Source organism: Trachurus trachurus, assembly GCF_905171665.1.
Source record: "Trachurus trachurus genome assembly, chromosome: 23".
Lineage (NCBI taxonomy): Eukaryota > Metazoa > Chordata > Actinopteri > Carangiformes > Carangidae > Trachurus > Trachurus trachurus.
The window spans coordinates 21,530,196-21,549,817 of NC_139912.1; positions in this window are offsets into that span (position 1 = coordinate 21,530,196).

A 19,622-nucleotide genomic window follows, 5' to 3' on the forward strand; every position below is an offset into this window, starting at 1 on the left:
TCTCCCAGCCCTTAGTTGACATGAGGGTGAGTAGATAATGAGTGCAATTTGAATTTTGGGTGAACTATCCCTTTAAATTTACTTCCATCCCCTCCTCTCAGTATGGATCACTAGTTATCTGAATGGATATACAGTCTCCCCTCCATTATCTTTTGGGTGCTAAAGAGCATTAATTAGCAGCGGAACGAGTGGTTCAGTGATTCCTCGGGGTCGCTGACCTCCATTAGCAGTCAGGAGGTCTGCAATCATTACTCTCCATTGGCTACAACAAAAGGCAGTAGGGAGAGAGACAGGGGGAGAGAGAGAGGGGCGTTTTGTCAAATAATCAGTGGTGAGAGAGAAGAGCAACGGTAACTTGTGACAATCGCCATCTATCATGGAGCAGCACAGGAGGGCTGAAGTGAGAACATTGACCCGCGGGGCTGCGTCTTGGCAAAGTTCCCGTTGACCTTTACTGTAATTGATTGTCTACTGCGAGTTTGGGTCAGCAAAAACAAATGATGCTGTAATTAAACAAACACTGGAGGATAATGTTATATCCTTACCAACCTGATGTACAGTACACACACACTCAACTTGTTGAAGGTTGGGGAATAAACTCCAAAAGCTGAAGGGACATGGAAAAAATAGAAATTAAAGCCCCAGTATGTAATTTATTTGGCTTTTTATTAGCAAAAATCAAATATGTCTTTCATAAATACGTATTTCACTGAAGTGGAATCACACCCGCATACAAATGAAAGCTTTCTCGTACCTTAGAATGAGTTGTTACAAGTCGTTACAAATACATAAGTGGGCGACGCACCGAACCGAGGCGGCCATGTTGCATCGCCATTTTTTTTACGTTCAGTGTCAGTGTGACCGTAGGTAACCACGGAAACTCAGCGGAGCTGTGGGCTCGGCCTGTTAAAACTGTCACACACTGTGTAGTGTGAGGAAGGACGGAGGCACTGATGTTGCATTCAGGTGTAGTCAGACAGACGGCCGTCGGCAAACTAACCGGATGTTATTTTACTCCACGAGAGAAAGACGGTAAAACGTGGGTCAGGTAAACAATACGACATCACCATGACAACATATTGTCACGCCTGTATTGTTTTGCCTCATGCTGGCGGACCACTTGTTTACATAGACGTGTGTTTATCCTGTTACATGCAGCGTCTGTTGTCTGTCTGACGTCTGCCCCATTTCAAGTGAATGCAACATCAAAAATACATTCCGATATGCAACCGCACCGCTAGATGGGGGGAATTCCAACCTTTAAATGAAAAAAAAGTAATGATAATGATATTATTGGCTCAAAGAATCAATAAGTTGTTGACTTTAAATATCATCATGTCAGGTGACTGATAGTGAAACTTTTCATTCAAAAATCCTCAGAAAATAAAAGATGTTGCTTCAAGCTTTTAATGTGCAGCAAAGTGTTTGTACAACACACCAAGTAAATCTAAATGATGATGAAATATTTAGTGTACCATATAAACATGAATCAGATAAAAAAAACAAAAAAAACAGATATGACAGTGCTTGATTTGAGTATTTTTGGTGCACAAACATCTCATCCTGAGTTTAGTTTCAAACAATTATTAATATCATTTTCTAGCACATTAGGAGGATTAAATATTGTGCTATTCTGTTACTGTAACATCAGTTCCACTGATAAATACAATACATCTTACAATATATATGAATGTAATTCATGCTTCAGACTGTCAACATTCCCGCCTCCCTCTCTCGTGTTTCCCGATCCGTTCATTGACTCTCACACTGATGCCAGGTTTTGCTGTCAGCCAACTCTGAGCCTGATGGGATGGGCTGTGTGTGGATTGGATTCTTCCTGGTTGTCAGGAGCGGAGGAGGCTGGGAAGAAAGCTTTTCATTCTTGTGCGTTACTATGGGACAGAGACTGGGACACAGAGTCTGCTGCTCTGTTCTGTGTGTCTACACACACTCGCTGATGTCATCTTTTATTTTAAAAAGTTTTACCTGTTATCCTGGGTGGAATCCATTCAGAGTATGGCGTGGAACACACAAGAAATAGTAAAGGAAACTGACATCCACATAATCTGTGTGTCTTCTGTAGATATATATTTCTGTTGTGGTGCTAGAAGGATCATTCCGTTTTCTTCATTTTGATTCAGGTATTATGAAGTAGGGATGTGTGAGTCAGTAATATATGAATTCAGGAGAGCAGAGCAGGAGCCCAGGGACATGAGAAAAGATGAGTTCTAGGCACTTTTAAAATCAACAAAACAATAAAATATCCCTTTAAATGTATCCCATGGAGTATTTAAGCAGTTTATCCTCAGTAAAACAGCACTTTATTTTGACACATATTCCTACAACCAGTTTTGAAAACACATTTTATTCTGGTGGCCTTGTGCACAGCACCACATACTGTAGCTCTACCACTCTGCTCACTGCCTCTATTACTTCTAAATGAGGAGGAAATTGATTGAAGTCTTGAGGTAAGGAGTTTAGAAGAAGAGACTAAACTTGTGTTATGTTTGAAGGAAGTGGAACCTGTGCAGTGTCTCCTCAGACTTGGCAGCCTGCACCTGAGCAACCACCTGGTTTCGTTCCGTCGTCAAAAGGATGTGGATAAATATTTCATTCTCTTTGAGAGTGTTGCCACAACTTCAGAGTGGTCGCATCATCATCCCATGTCTTGTAGTGTGTGTGTTTGTGTCACATGAGCAGCTTGAAAATAGAGTTCTCTTCTGTTTTTGATGGTGCTATGTCGGAGGAGGAGAGGCTGTTGGTTTGTTTCTGGTTCTGTTTAAAGGGATAGTTCAACATTTTGGCAAATTGGCCATATAATTTGCCATAATCCCTATAGTTTTAGGAGTAGGTCTGTTATCTTTATTTGTCGGTGCAAGTTATTTTTAGAACGGCGGAGCAGCGCCGCGAGCTGCTCAGAGCTACGCTACGGAGGCTAATGGGATTTCTTTGTTTCCCTCATCAAACTCATCAAATAGGCTACACAACCCAACAACTCCAAAACGCTCTGGTGGACAAGTTGTGACATGCACATTCACCATGCTATGAGATACTAACAGAATGTTACGACACAGAGTTGTTTTCGGGTTAAATTCATGCAAAACCGCTGATGCGCGTTCCCGTCGGGGCAGTTCTTCGGCAAGCGGTCTCTGCATTTGCTTCGAAAACAACTCTGTCTCGTAACGTTCCGTTATTATCTCATAGCGTGGTGAATGTGCAGGTCACAACTTGTCCACCAGAGCGTTTTGGAGTTGTTGGATTGTGTATTTGATGAGTTTGATGAGGGAAACCAAGAAATCCCATTAGTTCGCGGCTCTGCTCCGCTGTTCTAAAAATAGCTTGCACTTAGGGCTGGGCGATATATCGATATAAAAAATATATCGATATATTTTTTAATGGGATATGGAATTTGACCATATCGCATATATCGATATAGTTCAAATTTGCGCTGTGATCCTTGCTCCATTCAGGCTGCTGATCTGGAGCTCCCTGCACTGCTCGCCGCGCTCCGCGCCGCCGCCCCTCCTCTTCCTATTTTATCATGCTTATCAGGCCGCTGCTTCACCAGCTGACCGAGAGGAACGCACCGAGTCCACGTCGACCTCGTTGCCGTTAACGAGCCGAGCCGCGGCTCTAGAGGCTCAGTCAGCTGCTGTAGCACAGCTGTTAGCTGTTATTAGCCGTTAGCCGTTAGCACGCCGTCCCCTGCAGCAGCGTCAGAGCTCCAGACTCCTGTGAGCCGCGGTGCTTTCACCAGATTCAGCTCGTGAGGTTCGCGTTTACCCCATGGATCTATGATAATATAATACATCCATGGTTTACACACGTTTGTTTTCACTCTGGTCCAAACCGTGGGTCCGTGAGTGTCACGTGACGTTTCCATGACGACTGACCAGAAAAAGACGTGGGGCACGTCACGTGACTCCAGGTTAAAAAAAAAAAATCTCTGAGAAATAACAGAGACACAAGGCAGTTGTTGTTTTTTAGTTTTTAGTGCAGACAATTGATAGTTTTTTTTATTTCAAGAGTGCCTTTCTATAAGACTCTGCTATAGCTGGTGTTTATGTTACAGAAATGTCTTATAATAAATTATACATGATAATGACAATATTTTCAAATTTCCAGCCAACTTTTAACATTGATCTTAGAAGAGGCCTTATGGGATCACGCCTTCTAAAATCCATTACTCTATTACTTTGATTTCAAAAAAGGTACTCTTGTCAGGCAGTATTTATATTTACATTTTGTTATTTGAGCAACTGAACATGTATTCATGAACCAGATGAAGAAACCTGTTTATTATTTATTCATTTGATTTTGCAACTGTTCAGTGAAATAGCCGATTTCAATAAAACTACCTGTGGCTTGTCATATTTGGCTTTAACTTTGACTGAACATTTGCTCTCACTTTGCGGAAAAATATCGGGATATATATCGTATATCGATATTCAGACAAAATATATCGCATATCGGGACTTTTGGTCCATATCGCCCAGCCCTACTTGCACTGACAATTAAAGGTAACAAACCTACTCCTAAAACTACAGGGATTATGGCAATGGGCCAATTTGCCAAAATGTTGAACTATCCCTTTAAAGGTAGAGTGGGAGATGTCTTTCTGGAACATTTTTTACTGAAATGCTTGAAATCCTCTTCACACCCAAATAATTAAATGCTTTTTCACAGAAATGAAAAAAGTCAATCACCTGTGGAAGGGAAAATCCTGTAGAAACAGCATCCAATCATTTTAAACGCCAAGTTCAAGTCAATTGGATCGTGATCGAACTGCCAACTCTGTCCCTCCCTCCTCTGTGCGGGTTCGCCGCAGAAAAAACAATGCCAGTGATCCAATGTACCAAACTGAAGTCAGGTAGGTGGCAATGTTCCTCTATGCTGGATGGTTTATTATAATGTTATGTGTATTTTTTTTTTTACATGAATCAGCCACAAGAAAAAGCTGGTGGAAAGTTGGCAGATAGTGACGCTGCGCACCCAATGTAAGAGATGTGCCCTTCCACGATACTGTGGCCTGCTAGAACCGTTTTTCCAGGATCTCCCACCCTATCTTTTAATATCCATGTGATATCCAGTGTGGTGTTTGTCTCATGATCAACAGCTTGCTGGCGACCTTGATGTCAATAAGACCTATCGTAGGGTGTAATGCAAAGTCCCAGCTTTAGGTGACCCATTGGAATAATGTCGACTAAGAGCTGTGAGAATTATATATAATGGTTGTCAATGGATACCAACTTTCTTCGTCCAAAAGACACACCAAAAAACATCCAAATACCTCCATAGTGCTCGTCTGTAATGTCCCTCTTGTATTGAAGCCCCGACATGAGAAATTATTCCGAAAAAAATTAAATAAGTCTATATTTTAAGCTTGTTTGTAGCGGAAGCTCCCAGTGTCTCAGTTCACTGCTCTTCCTGTGTCAGTGCAAATCTCGCGTGATTTGCACTGACCGGCAGAACAATTTCTCATGTCGGGGCTTCAATACAAGAGGGACATTACAGACAGGGGCATGGAGGTATTTGGATGTTTTTTGGTGTGTCTTTTTGCACGAAGAAAGTTGGTATCCATTGACAACCATTATATGGACAAATACTGCTGTGCGGACCCCCCCGTAACTCAGAGAAGGGACGGAGGACTTTCACAGCTCTTATTCGACATGAGGGTGAGTAGATAATGAGTGAAATTTGAATTTTGGGTGAACTAACCCTTTAATGACTGTTTTGGCCTACTCCACTGTACAATTCATACATACACTTCTGCTGTGGAAAAGGTTTTAATCAAGTTCTCCTGAGTGTTGGTGTTGGAAACTCATCGGGGAACCAACTTCATGTCATGGGTCTTTGCTCAGGTTCTCAAGCAGCTTGCAGTTAGTCACGTTCAGCCGAGCATGCACCACCTGAGTCGCTCCAGTGATTTCATCAGACGCTCAAATCAGTGCTGCGTGTACTATGCTTGGTGTTTGAACAAGACCGGGGTGATGGTGTTCCTACTTCCTCTGCTGTTGTTTGGGGTGTAATTCTTATGACTTAGTCCCTCTGAGCTTAGGTTTCCTCATCCATGATCTGCTGATGATCTTATCAAAGAGGTGGCTGGGTGAAGGTGAGTGGGGGAAAATATGATAGATAATTTGTGATGGGAATGCTGGGATGAGTTTTTTCCCAAAGCTGCAAGAAGACTGGAGCCAATCTAACATAGGTCAAGGGCGGGGTACAACACCCTGAACAGTTTGTCAGTCTATCACAGGGCTGACATGTACGTGGGATGGGAACGACACGGGATTTGGATTGTCGATTATCGAGGCCCATGTGTCGACTTTTTGTCGATTTGTCGGCCCTTTTTAAAAAAAAAAAAAAAAAAGCAGCAGCAGCAGATATGCGGGCGGGTGGGGGTACACGTGCTTTTGTTGTGGTTTATTAACGCCGCTGTCGGCACGAGCGGACTAGGCAGCGCGCATTCGGTTTCTTTTTTCTCCGTGCATGTCCGCGTCCTCTACGGAGAATGCAACCATTGCATCCACCTGTTTTGCCGATGGTTTTGCCCTTTTTGCGGACCCGGACTCGTCATCAACAGCGCACCATCACCTAGACTGCAGGGAGCCCAGACAGCTGATCTCTTGACTCTGTGGCCTGTCAGCATGCGCACACGCTCCCGTCACATGTGAAGCAGAATGAGGGTCAAGTAGCTATCCCATTTAGAAAAGGTGGATTTGTTTTATTTAAAATATTTTTATTTCATTAGGGGAAAAGTGGCACTTTCTGCTGTTAATTTGAATAGGAAATATTGAAAGACAAAATGCAATTTACACATGGAAATCCCACAAGCCCCGCCCACTCGACATTTCGACACTCCATTTTTTTTGTCGAGGGGAGCATGTGTCGATTTTTTGTCGATTTGTCGACAAAAAGTCCCATCCCTAGTAGAGACACATTCATACCTTTGGACAATTCACCAACCAACCTAACATGCATGTGTTTGAACTGTAGGAAGACAGAGAACACACACTCACAGAGAGAACATGAAAGCTCCACACAAAACGGCACCAGACCCAGGAATCGAACACACAACCCTCTTGCTGTGAGGTGACACTGTCCCACCATGCCGGCCTCGGCCCTTAAATTGTCCAAGACAGAAAGCTGGAGACCATGATTATCTCCTTACTACACTGTGCTATGTGAATCTTACCATGAGTGTGTGGCTGTTTCTTACATGTGTGAGTTATGTAGATCACATCACATGTGTGGAAGACAATCTTGTAGCTGTTAGTACTGCAAACCCACACCCGGACCCCCCCACCGGTCCAGTCGATCATTCTGTCCATGTTCAAGTTTACATGCAACACGGAAAATCGAGGTAACACTTTTTTAAGTCCACACTATTACGCATTAGTTAAGCATGAAATACTGAATTCATCATTTATAACACATGTATTTTATAAACAGTTAAACATGTTTTACTCATCATCAGTTTCAGTCCGATTAAGACTGTACATGTAGAGGAAAATCGATTTCCAATCGCATTATCTGGGTGTCTTAGGGTGTATTCACACCAGGCTCGTTTGGTCTGCTTAAAACTGACTTTTCCTGTGGTGCAGACCTTTTGGGGAGGTGTGAATACAAACCAGCGGACTCTGGTGCGGATCAAACAAGTGGACCGAGACCACTTCTGCAGCTGGGACTCGGTTCACTTGTTTGATCCGCACAAGAGTCCGAAACCAACCCTGGTGCGATTCGCGTCCGGTGTGAATGCAGACCGAACCTTTCCCAAACCAAATGCAAAATCCAAGCCCCTTTTTGGATTCAACAGGCTTCCGTTGTTGTCAGAAAATGTGGAAATGATCAACAATGAGCCGTGGGTCGACATGGAGCACAGATACAGTAGACACGCTGCCTCCTGGATATCTGGTCAGAGGAAAACATTTATCAGATGCTGGAGAGGACGCACCCGTCGCCCCTAAGGATGCACATTCTTAATATTTTTTTAACTGATAACAGAAACTCGTTATCCGATTAATAACCGTTAACAGAAATAAATGTGACTAGGCTTAAATGACGATCGGCAACGCGGCATCCTGAGAGAATGATTATGTTTTTTGTTTGTTTGTTTTTTGCTGTGTCGTCCTTTTTTCTTTCTTTTTTTTTTTTTTAGCACACCATCCTTCAGACGCACATGCAGACGTCTGTGTGTTTGTCTGTTGTCTGACCATCCTTCACGGGGACTAGCTGCATAACGGCCACATACTCCAAGTGATGAATAAGCACAGGACAGGTGCAACTGGAAAAAGGCAGCAAGAAACGCATTCATGACCTCCATTGTGTACTATTCGTGGAAGATCCCGCTGATAATTTTTTATCCAATGATTGAGCGACTGTGGGACACACATGCTGTTGTTTACAAAGTTGATCCGCTTGTGAAAAAATGCAATGTGAATACATACCGCACCCATACTTGCCAACCTTGAGACCTCAGAATTAGGGAGATATTCAAAAGAGGCGGGGATTTGAATTAGTGACATAGGCCTTTATATACTCTCCCATGATATTCTAATGCACCTGTACATCAGAAACAATAGGTAGGATATGCAATAATTAACTAACTGTTACAGCATATATCTTGACAGCTCTACACTGTTGATTTGTATAATCCCAACAGACATGTCCAGTGGTTTTCAGCCTTCTGTGTTTACATTTGTCTGTTGTGATGATACAAGTCAGCAGTCCTAAATGTGTTTCTCTTCTACATCGCGGAGGCGACGTCTTTCCACTCAGGGCTTCCCTCACCTCTGAAACGGGGCAGAGCTCCGTGGGAAACACAGCTGACACAGCAACGTAGGGAACCGTGCACCGAATGCACGCGGATACGCGCCGCTTAACGAGCGCGTATGCCGCGCGTCTACATTATCAGTATAATCAGAGGCACCCCTTGTGAACGCACTGTACTGCTACTCGCCATGGTCTCTTCTTCTGCTTGTTCTGCCGCGCTTGACTTCGAGCCGGTGTAACCGTTATTATGTCCGGCCGGAAACGGTGCCCAGTGAAGGATGATGTAGCAATACTGTTGTCCGGTGGAAATCGGGAGAAATTCAGGAGAATTGTGGCCCCGGGAGATTTTCGGGAGGGGCATTGAAATTCGGGACTCTCCCGGGAAGATCGGGAGGGTTGGCAAGTATGACCGCACCAGGTAAAAAATAAATTTGTCCGCACCAAAGCAACTGAACTATCTGACTTTCCTGGTGTGAATACGCCCTTAGTCGGATTTGGAGAAGTCCGTTTTGTCCGTTTACATGCACTTCAGTTGTCCATTTATAGTCGGATTAAGGCCATAATTCTGGGTTTTTTTTCCCGCTGCCTTAGTACTGACTGATTGTGGGGCAGCACCCAATGCTGGAAGTATCGGGCCAGCTGTTACCTCTGTGGGCAGTGATACCGGGGGGTTTTGCTGCAGGAGCATTAATGGGACAGCTAGGTAAGTTGTTGTTTGCTGCAGGGCTGTATGAGGTGGTAATGTGTAGTCAGGGTGTTCAGTACACTGCCATTAAGAGAGGTGGCCAGGAGGAGCACCAGTACTCTAGCTGAGTGGTGTGTTTCTGTGCACTGGCCCAGAAGAAAAATGTGTTTCAGGCACTTTTAAAAAATGCCCACTGAAACAATTCAATATCCATTGAAATGTGGACTCCATGCTTCACTTTCATCAATTTATCTTCCTGTCAAAACAGCCTTTTCTTACATACAAGTGCTCTTACGGGGAGCACTGTGTGACTTTGTTGTTCTCTCGGTTGACCTGCGGCTGCAGAGTAACACAATAACGGCGGTGCATGTTTTGTTCCAGGCAGCCAGATGAAACAAATCTGGAGTCAAAGGAGCAAACTGACTCGGGGTCAAGCGCCTAATTGCGCAAATGCGTTTGTAATTGGAAAGGATATTTAATATCATCACACATAATGGGGTTAGGGTTGTGTGCTTTGAATAACAATGAATGTAATCAAATTGCAATTGAGTTAGTTTATCTGGGTCAAAGGAGGACGCTTCTTTGTTTCTGTCCACAGATTCTCAACACCTGCTGGCAGAAGCTCAGAGCGTATGAGTGATAAACAGAGAGCAGGCTATCGTTACAGAACAGTAAGCTAAGAATCAGAGTTTTATAAATAAATGGTTGACTGTGAGTTTGTCAAGGGGAGAGACTGGTTACACTAAACGCAGCTCCTTTTGAGTATAGCTCAGTACGCAGAGAGTTGAATACTACAACTCCTCATGACCCAAAAGCTACAGTCCAAACAATGAGCCAGGAAGATTACCATTAGTGTAGAAAATGCTGAATTCTGCATTGTCACTAGGGGTGTAAGAAAATATTGATATGCTGAAATATAGCAATATTTCATCGATATTCAAAAGCACTGTATTGATTTTTTAAAATTAACAATTAGCATACAAACATCCATGGCAGTGGTTCATTTATGTTGCATTTAAATCTCTGACTGCTAGTTGGCAGCAGTCATTCAGCCATTGACTATTCCGCTTCAATGGAATGATGAAATCTCACAAGAGTACAGGTCTGTGGCCAGGGGCGGCACTAGGGATTTTGGGCACCATGAAAAGATTTCTTACTGGGGGGGGGGGGGGTCATGTTTCCAAAACAAATAAAGTTATTGTTACCAGTAAATTGTAAATAAAATCAAATATATTTGTGATTATAAGTAGTTAATAACTTAGTTTCATATTATTTTTTATTTATAATTTTATTAGGGGCCTCTCTGGGCCCCTCTTAATCATGGGCCCCTAGAATCCTTCTCCTTTCCCCCCCCTTTTGTCCACCCAGTCTGTGGCTCATCGCATGGTCAAGCGTTAACGAAGCAGAGTCAAAAAATAAAAAATAAATCACAATATATCGTCTTGCTTATAGTATCACAATATATCATATTGTAGCCCCTGTATCGTGACACGTACATCTTGTATGGATTCTTGCCAATACACACCCCTAATTGTTCACTGGTCTATCAAGTGATTTTTAGGTATTCTATGATGTGTAGTGTCAGTTCCTTTTTGCCTTGTATACAGTACCACTGCTGTATATCTACCTATGTGTGCTTGGTGGCTTCATGCTTCAGATTATGTTTACCCCTGCTGTAATCTCATCACACAATTCATCTTCGTGTTCTTTTATACTCTTTGCTCTCAGCCTGCAGTTTGTCCTTTTCCTATTGTCAGCCCCCTACGAGACAACACCATATCTATGGAAATACTCTCTTTATAGAATCTGGTTTAGAGTGTATATATTTATTCATATCAGTGCTCTACAGATATGTAACAATACAATAACAGAACACACCTTCACTGAGGGAAGTTTCTGACAAGAGGGTGAAGTTGTTCATTGTTGGGTGATATTATCCAGAATATTGTCACAACTAGAGTCCCCACCAATGCCTTTGTCGAACAACAGCCTTGAGACATACTGTATAGACCTGCCCCAAAATGTGACAAGTCCTTCCCTTCCCCATACTTTCACCAAGTACTGTGTAAATCGGGTCAGTATAATAAATCAAGAAACATGTATTTGTAATGCTGATGCCTATGTAGATAGAGGATAGTTCCGGCAGCTGTGACGTGAACCCACAACTGTTCATGACACTTCTCTCCACAATCCACATACAAAGCATCATGGGGTAGTCATCAACCAATAGGACAAACACCTGTAGGTTCTGCTCCTCTCAGCTACTCTGCTATCAATACTGTATTTACTATCATGACCAGATTTAACATCATCTTGTTGTACTTTATGCACTTTGAAGCAGTTTTATGGAGGTCGAAATAAATGCATTGATGAAATGCATTATTAGTTCACTGTATAAAACATTTGAGTGAGATTGCTTCTTCTGTCTTACTGTAGCTCTGACCTTTTCACCGATCAATACCAGTAACTTCATTCAAAACTTCTTGCAGGCCTGTCTGTGCCCATAGGCATGTTCAATGATCCATCCTAAATGGGCATTTTAAAAAAATCAGTGGTTGTAGCAGCTGAGATGAGAAGATACAATAACTGCATCTGATCCACTCCATCTCTGCAACAAATCCTTAAAGGGATAGTTCAACAATTTGGCAAATTGGCCCATTGCCATAATCCCTATAGTCTCGGGAGTAGGTTCGCAACCTTTAATTGTTGGTGCAAGCTATTTTTAGAACGGCGGAGCAGAGCCGTGAGCTGCTCAGAGCTACGCTACGGAGGCTAATGGAATTTCTTGGTTTCCCTCATCAAACTCATCAAATACACAATCCAACAACTCCAAAACGCTCTCGTGGACAATTTGTGACCTGCACATTCACCACGCTATGAGATAATAACAGAACGTCACAAGTTGGAGTTGTTTTCAAGGCAAATGCAGAGACTGCTTGCCGGAAAACTGCCCCTGACGGGAACGCACATCATGTGTGAATTTACCTCGAAAACAACTAATGTTCTGTTATTATCTCATAGCGTGGTGAATGTGCAGGTCACAATTTGTCCATGAGAGCATTTTGGAGTTGTTGGATTGTGTATTTGATGAGTTTGATGAGGGAAACCAAGAAATCCTATGAGCCTCCGTAGCGTAGCTCTGAGCAGCTCACGGCTCTGCTCCACAGTTCTAGAAATAGCTTGCACCGACAAACCTATACTTCTAAATCTATAGGGATTATGGCAATGGGTCAATTTGCTAACATGTTGAACTATCCCTTTAATAATGCTCTTCTTGCTTTAAGTGTTTTCTAATGGGATGGCTCTATGAGATGGGGTCTATTCAGCTTCAATGTAATGCTGCAGTTCAGCATGTACAGGGAACAAGGACAAGCAGAAGGTACGACAACTTGTATCAGCATCAGATGAGTAGACCTGAGCCTGTTGGCTTGTACAGGTCAAGACATGAAGATCTATCATTTGTCCAAAAGAGAAAATCAGGAAAAAGTTGGCTCTTTGTTCACTGCAGTGGCTACAGCTGCTACAGTTGTCAAAGTACTTCAGGCAGCATTTTTTCAAATATACTTTTTTGGGGGCATTTTCACTTTACCTTCATGGTGACAGTGGAGACAGACAGGAACATTGGACCTGAAGCCAGGCTGCTGCAGTAAGGACTCAGCCTTAGCACCTGGCACATGCTCCACCAGGTGAACCACTGTACCAGGGTGACAGTTAGATTGGTGAGTAGGTGAGAAGAGGTGAAAGCTTTTGTCATTGTCAGGCTTAACAGCACAGAGCTCTATCCTTGGAAAACAGTTTTTACCAGAGCAAAGTCACTTGGGACTCAATCCGCAAAAAAATACCAGTAGAAACTATTTGGCTGGTCATTGTGGAGCAACACAGTGAGTCAGTAGTTTAACAGAAGAATATAAAATGAATCATGTAGCTGAAACTTCAGGGACACAGTATGAATTAAAGTACATTTGTTTGGGTGTCAAGGCTGTGGGGGACTTATATGCAAAGATTGTGATTTCTCTAATGATATTTAAACACAGCCAACGGAGCACCTTTGGCATGACTCAGCAAAAAAAAAAAAAAAGTTTGCCGCCTGCTCGCTCCTGGGTGCTTGTTGACAAGTGAGTTTTCCATGGCGACTGCATTCTCCTCTTTTATGCTTTACATCCTTCTAATGAATATGTAGTATGTTTATCCCAGAAGCACAATGAGGACTTTCATTTCCTATGGTGGAGCATTGTTAATTTAAAGCTGTCTGCCTCTGAGTGAGGGTCCCTGTAGCGTGCTTCAGGGGATTGATGGGAGTCCTTGAAAAACTTATTAGGTTAAAATTACACAATAGAGAGATTTGTGTGTGTGTGTGTGTGTGTGTGTGTGAGTTTGGACAGAAATAATTAAGTCATCCATAACTGAAATGTAGAGTTTAAACCTTTTATGAGATAATTAGTGAAAATAAAGCGTCCGAGTGTTTTGAGGAGTCAATGAAAAACAATTTGGTCAGAAGACGGACTGTTTGTGCTATTACATGCAAATGAGATGCAAATAAATGCAATTTCAAAGTTTTGCTGAGAAAACACTTCTGTCTGTCCACCGCTCTGACCACAGAGGAACAGTTTGTTTAGCAGATTACCTTTAAATGCCACCTTATGTGAACAATAATGTTATCTGTGCCTGGATATGTTTTTCTTTACAATACACTATGTTGAAGGGATAGTTCACCCAAAATTAAAATTTAACTCATTTTCTACTCACCCTCAAGTCGATAAGGGTTGGGAGAAGTTTCTGTTCCGTGAACTGGGTGCACTGTATGCACTGTATGGAGGTATTTGGATGTTTTTTGGAGTTTCTTTTTGGACGAAGAAAAGTGAGCCCCATTCGCTACCGTCATATGGCAATGCAGTGCTGCGTGGACCCCCCCTGTAACTCCAAAAAGGCATGGATGACTCTTAAACTTCTCTCAACCCTTATCGACATGAGGGTGAGTAGAAAATAATGAGTGAAATTTGAATTTTGGGTGAACAATCCCTTTAGTATTGCAATATATAACCAGGCTGTCTACACCATAAAGGAGTATAATGTTATTTAATCACAAATGTGTCTCCCAGCAGGAGTTGGATTAACCCTTACATACTGTTTAAATTTGATACCTTCACAGTATGGTTCGGGTCAATTTTGACCCGGACCAAGAATTCCCTCATAGTAAGTATCTATATTGAATTTTAAACTACAGATCTATTTAGAATGTTTAAATAGCCTATGACACATAAATTAATGTATGATTAAGTGTTAAAAAAAAATTCAGAGAGCAGGGAGAGTGCATTTTTAAGTTTTACAACACTCGTTTTTGGAGAAAAACTTCTACTATTACACAGTATTACATCCTGTTCTACATAAGACATAAACACATAAAAGCCACAATGATTTAAATATATTTCATTGAATTTTAAAATGGCATGAACATTGTGGAACTGTTGGAATTCATAATATGACCATGTTTAACCATTGCGACCATTAGGTGCTATATGTTATAAGGTAGATGAAATATCATAAGAAATCATAATTATCAATATTAATTCAACATTTACCACTTAGAACACAAAAACATTAAATAATAAAATGCTTATTATAAAAAAAAATGTACTCTCCCTGCTTTATATATAATATGGTTTTCTTTGGCATTGTCTTCCTGCTCTGGCACATCCGCCACCAAATCACTATCAACCTCCTCCTTTTGGAAGATCAGATAAAGGGCCTGTTGTACCAAGTCTTGTTGCTATGATGTCAGTCACTGAAATGGCAGCTCAGGAACCTCTATGTCATGACCCCCCACCACCACCCTCCCAACGCAAATTGATTCAAATTTGTTACTTTATAGATGATTTTATTACATTGCAGGTGCAGGTGCTTGCAGGTGCAGATCTCGTGTCTGTGTCAAGGCACCCCTTGACCTCAGATGACCTCTGTTCCATTTGTGCACCATACTGTATGATCACCACTATGCTGTTTTACTATTTCACTGTTTCGAGGTCTCCCCATGCTCCCTCAAAGACCAGCAGGTGTCTGTCTCTGTGGGAACCTGGGCAAATGTGGTGGGAACACAGGCAGTCCCCCTTGAACTCTGTTTCTGTCACCACTGTCCCATAAATTATACACACAGACATGGCCTGTACAGTTCCACAGTTTCAAGATTCCCTAAAACCACAGTTTTCCTTGATTTGACCCACACTGGTGGATCTAAAATCCATCTAAACAGATACGGGTCAAATTTGACCCGAAACAGCCTCAGTGTATAAAAATTTGTAGCACCTGTTCAAAAGTATACAATTTAAAAATATTTTCATTTTTGTGTATTTTGGGTCACTTTAGGAAAAGTCATAAAATTTCAGCCTAAAAGAATGATGTTTAGGGTATTTTTTCTGCTGTCAAATGTCAAAACGGGTCAAATTTGACCCGAACAGTATGTAAGGGTTAACACCTCAGCTTGTTTGGTACAACATAGTGTTGAGATTTGAGAGGTGTGTGTTTCAGAAGTCTCTGCATGGTTAAATCCAAAACAGACTCTTAGACAGACCCACAGGGATGTGTACAGGCATCTTCAGAGAAACATAACTCCATGTGCGCAGAGCGACAGTGATTGTGTGTTGGCCTGATAGTGTTCCTGGCTGCCCAAATACTGGAGTCATTTTCACACACACACACACACACAATACACTAGAGAAGAGAAGTAAACCTTTTGAAGTGTGGTTATTAAATGTATAGTAAACTTGAGTGACCTCTGGAAAGGTCCAATGAAGGTCCGTCACACACAGGTAGGGGAAATGTATAGACTTCGACCACTTGGCAAATAGTTGATCTGTTTTTGCAGCCGGTGTACTTTGCTGCAGCCTGGAGCCCTCACAGAGTTAACTCAATTATAGGAGCATTAGGGTTGTGCTGATGGATAATGACTTCAGTGATCGACAATCATCAGAACGGCTGTCGATTGCTCATACCTTTGCAAATGTCAATACAATACATGGCTTGTTTTCAAATGAATGGAATGACTTATTATTTGAAGTAATAAATCAATACTGAATTTAATTTGCCCTGCAATATTTTCACATATATATCCATTCTTTATAACTGCGTTTTTAAATTAGTCTTTTTTTCTCTTGCAAAATAACAAAAAGTAGTGTACACACATATGGCTACTGGAAAATCAATAGGCATTATCATTAGGACACCAATCTTCACTCAGACCTATAAGATCAAACGATTCATACATGTCAGGAAACAAACAAAGACCAAGGAACTTTCAACTAGCATTAAAATAGTAAAAGATAGATCATACTTGACCCTTTTCCTAGAGTTCCTTGAGACCAGATGAGATTAATTTTATAGGTGGTGGTGCTGCTGTATGCATTGAGTGCAACAATGCAACTGGACCCACAGTGAAGAAAAAACAAACAAGAGATTTCAGTAAAATTATAAAAATTCAACAGACACTCTTAATGAGCAGCCAATGATCCATATGCTGCTTGTTAAATAAAGCTAGTATTAGGTAAATTAGTGCTGCAAAAACATTCTATAATTACACATGTAGACATAATAGTGTAATGACTTCAGAAGTAGTGATACACATAATGAAGTAACAGCTCATGAATGGAGCTTTTCATTATTCATGAGGTGCTGTCTTTCTTTTCCCCCTTCGGCCTCAGTCCAAAACCACTTCACCAAGTTGCTTAATCCTGTCCCATCTAATGACTCTAGTTAGACAGCTGTCAGTGCATTAAATTAATGGTGCAGATCACAACAAACAAATAGCAATTACTTTTAATTCAAACAGGAACTCCGAGGCCTTGGGGCTGCTGTGGGTGAAAATGAACTGTCCATCACTGTCTCCAAAGAAACAGATCCAAAGAATTAGATGAAAGTCGTACGGGAGATTGTTCTTAACTTCCTGCCATGACTCCAGTCATGACAAAGCTAATCCGTACTACATCAAGCAGCCAAGCAAGACAAGGTTGGTCAAACTTTGGTTTATAATTAAACAATTAAAATGAAGTTCAACCTCCTCAGAGCTGCATAAAAAATATGCATCAAACAAATACAAATAAAAAGATAAACACGATCAGATCAATACAATAAAGTTAGTCATCAACATAAAAAAAATTGTCATCAGGTCAAATCCCTTGTATATCAGACATTTTGCAATTAAAAACTGTCTGGTATATTAATACTCCAGTGCTGAAATCAGTGTCGGCCATGCACATGCATAATATTTCTGGCCTTGATCTTATTACCTACTCAGCTGTAGGAAATACACTTTTGTTCTCACTTAACTGTTCTTTAAGATATTGGGGAAATCAGACTAGCTGAGCAGAGAAAAATGACCTTCACCATTACCTGCTTTGTTGTCCTATTGGCTGGAGGCCAGAAACAAGTTTTGCCCTATGAAATACAATGGCACAGCGGAGCAGTTGCGAAGGTGCACTTGAAGTTTTGTAATAAATCATTTACAGAAAGTAGATGGTTGGAGACACGCCAACAGTCTGCATAAGCAGGATATAGAAATTCCTGATTTTGGCACCATTCATTGGTAAAGAAACCTGCAGCCTGCTAACGGTGTTCCCACAAGGCCCAAGAGGCCCCTTCTCCCCCGTCCCCGTGCACCAAGGATATGTCGTATATCGCAAAGTGAATGTGAAGGCACCAACTAAAGCTCAGCCTGGACAGCCTGGTTGAAGGATGCCTGCTCTGGGACCAAGCCATTACCTTTGACAACATGGAGTGATGCCAACTCAGACACTGGAGAATCTGGGTGTTAGCCCGGACAACGAGATTCTGCAGTCTGTCTGGTCCTCAGGCTTCAAACTTCCCCCCCTTCACTACTACTATATCCTCCGATGCAGGGCAGTAATAGGAACTGCCTTCAAGCCCTGTGGTGTAGTGGTCGTTGGACCCAAGGGTGCGCCGTCCCCCCAGGCTTTTTTTTTCTTCTAAAGAGGAACTAAGCAGATTTTTCCGTGGCTATGCTACGTTTTTACCTTAATTAAAAAGCTCCGGAGTAATTGTGATCGTTAACTACATGACTTGCAACTGGTTACGAGTGAGAACGGAGGCTCTCTGCCCTTCACCTGGCATCTCATGGCTGGAAACCAACCTTCTAACAAAACTGTAGTACCTGGTCGCCGCCCAGCTCTCGTCTCTGCACACCGCGACACAAGCGCACTCCGTAACCCGCATTCTTTATGACGTCCATTACACGTCATAACATCGTAATGTTATTCAAATTCAAATCCACATGGCCAGGCGAAGGGGTGTCAAAACAGCGGAAAATAAATGGGGTTTTCCCCCTAGAAATAACTATGGAAAGCTGCAGATAGAGCCATTAGAAACGAATGCAACTGATTTTTTAAATGTAATTAATTTTGTTGTTTAAGGTTCAATATGTGCAAAAAAGTCAAGGTTCTCAATAAACAACTAGTCCGGCCCTGGACTTGTACCAATTTTTAAAGTTTGGCCCACAGCGTATTTGAGTTTGACACCCCTGGTCTAGAGATTAAAACTTTGTCTTGGACTTTCAACACTTTGGAGTGAAAGATTGTGACAGTGGCATTCGGCTAGATAACAATTAAACATTACAGTCTTGTTCAGTCACACAACTCTCGTGTGGCAGTGGATGGTATTTCAATGACATCACATATTTATTTCAATGACGTCACATATTTTGTATTTCGATGGCGTCCACCCAGTACAAAAATCCCCACTACATCACTGTTCAAGCCACAGTCAGACCATAACCTCACTCCTCTGCTAATATACATTTTTGGACACCCTGTCAATCAGAACTTATCCTGGTTGGGATACTTTTCTGTTTGGGCCCTTTCACCACCATTGCTGGCCCTTACCCAGATCTCATTTATTCAAAAGTACAGAAAAATAAGCCCTGAATATGTTTTTATTTCTTGCTTTGGGAGTTTTTCATGATATCAAGCCCCTATAATATAATTAATATGTTGTTGCAACTGCCAAATGAATAAACTGTAATGCTGGGATATTGGCAGGAAGAAATGCCATATGCTGCTACTTCAAAGTGCTCGTGTTGATATGAAGATGTTGGAGCTGGACTGGTGGGATTTACTGTATTGTAAATTACAATTGCTTTGACTCGTTTATATTCATTTATATC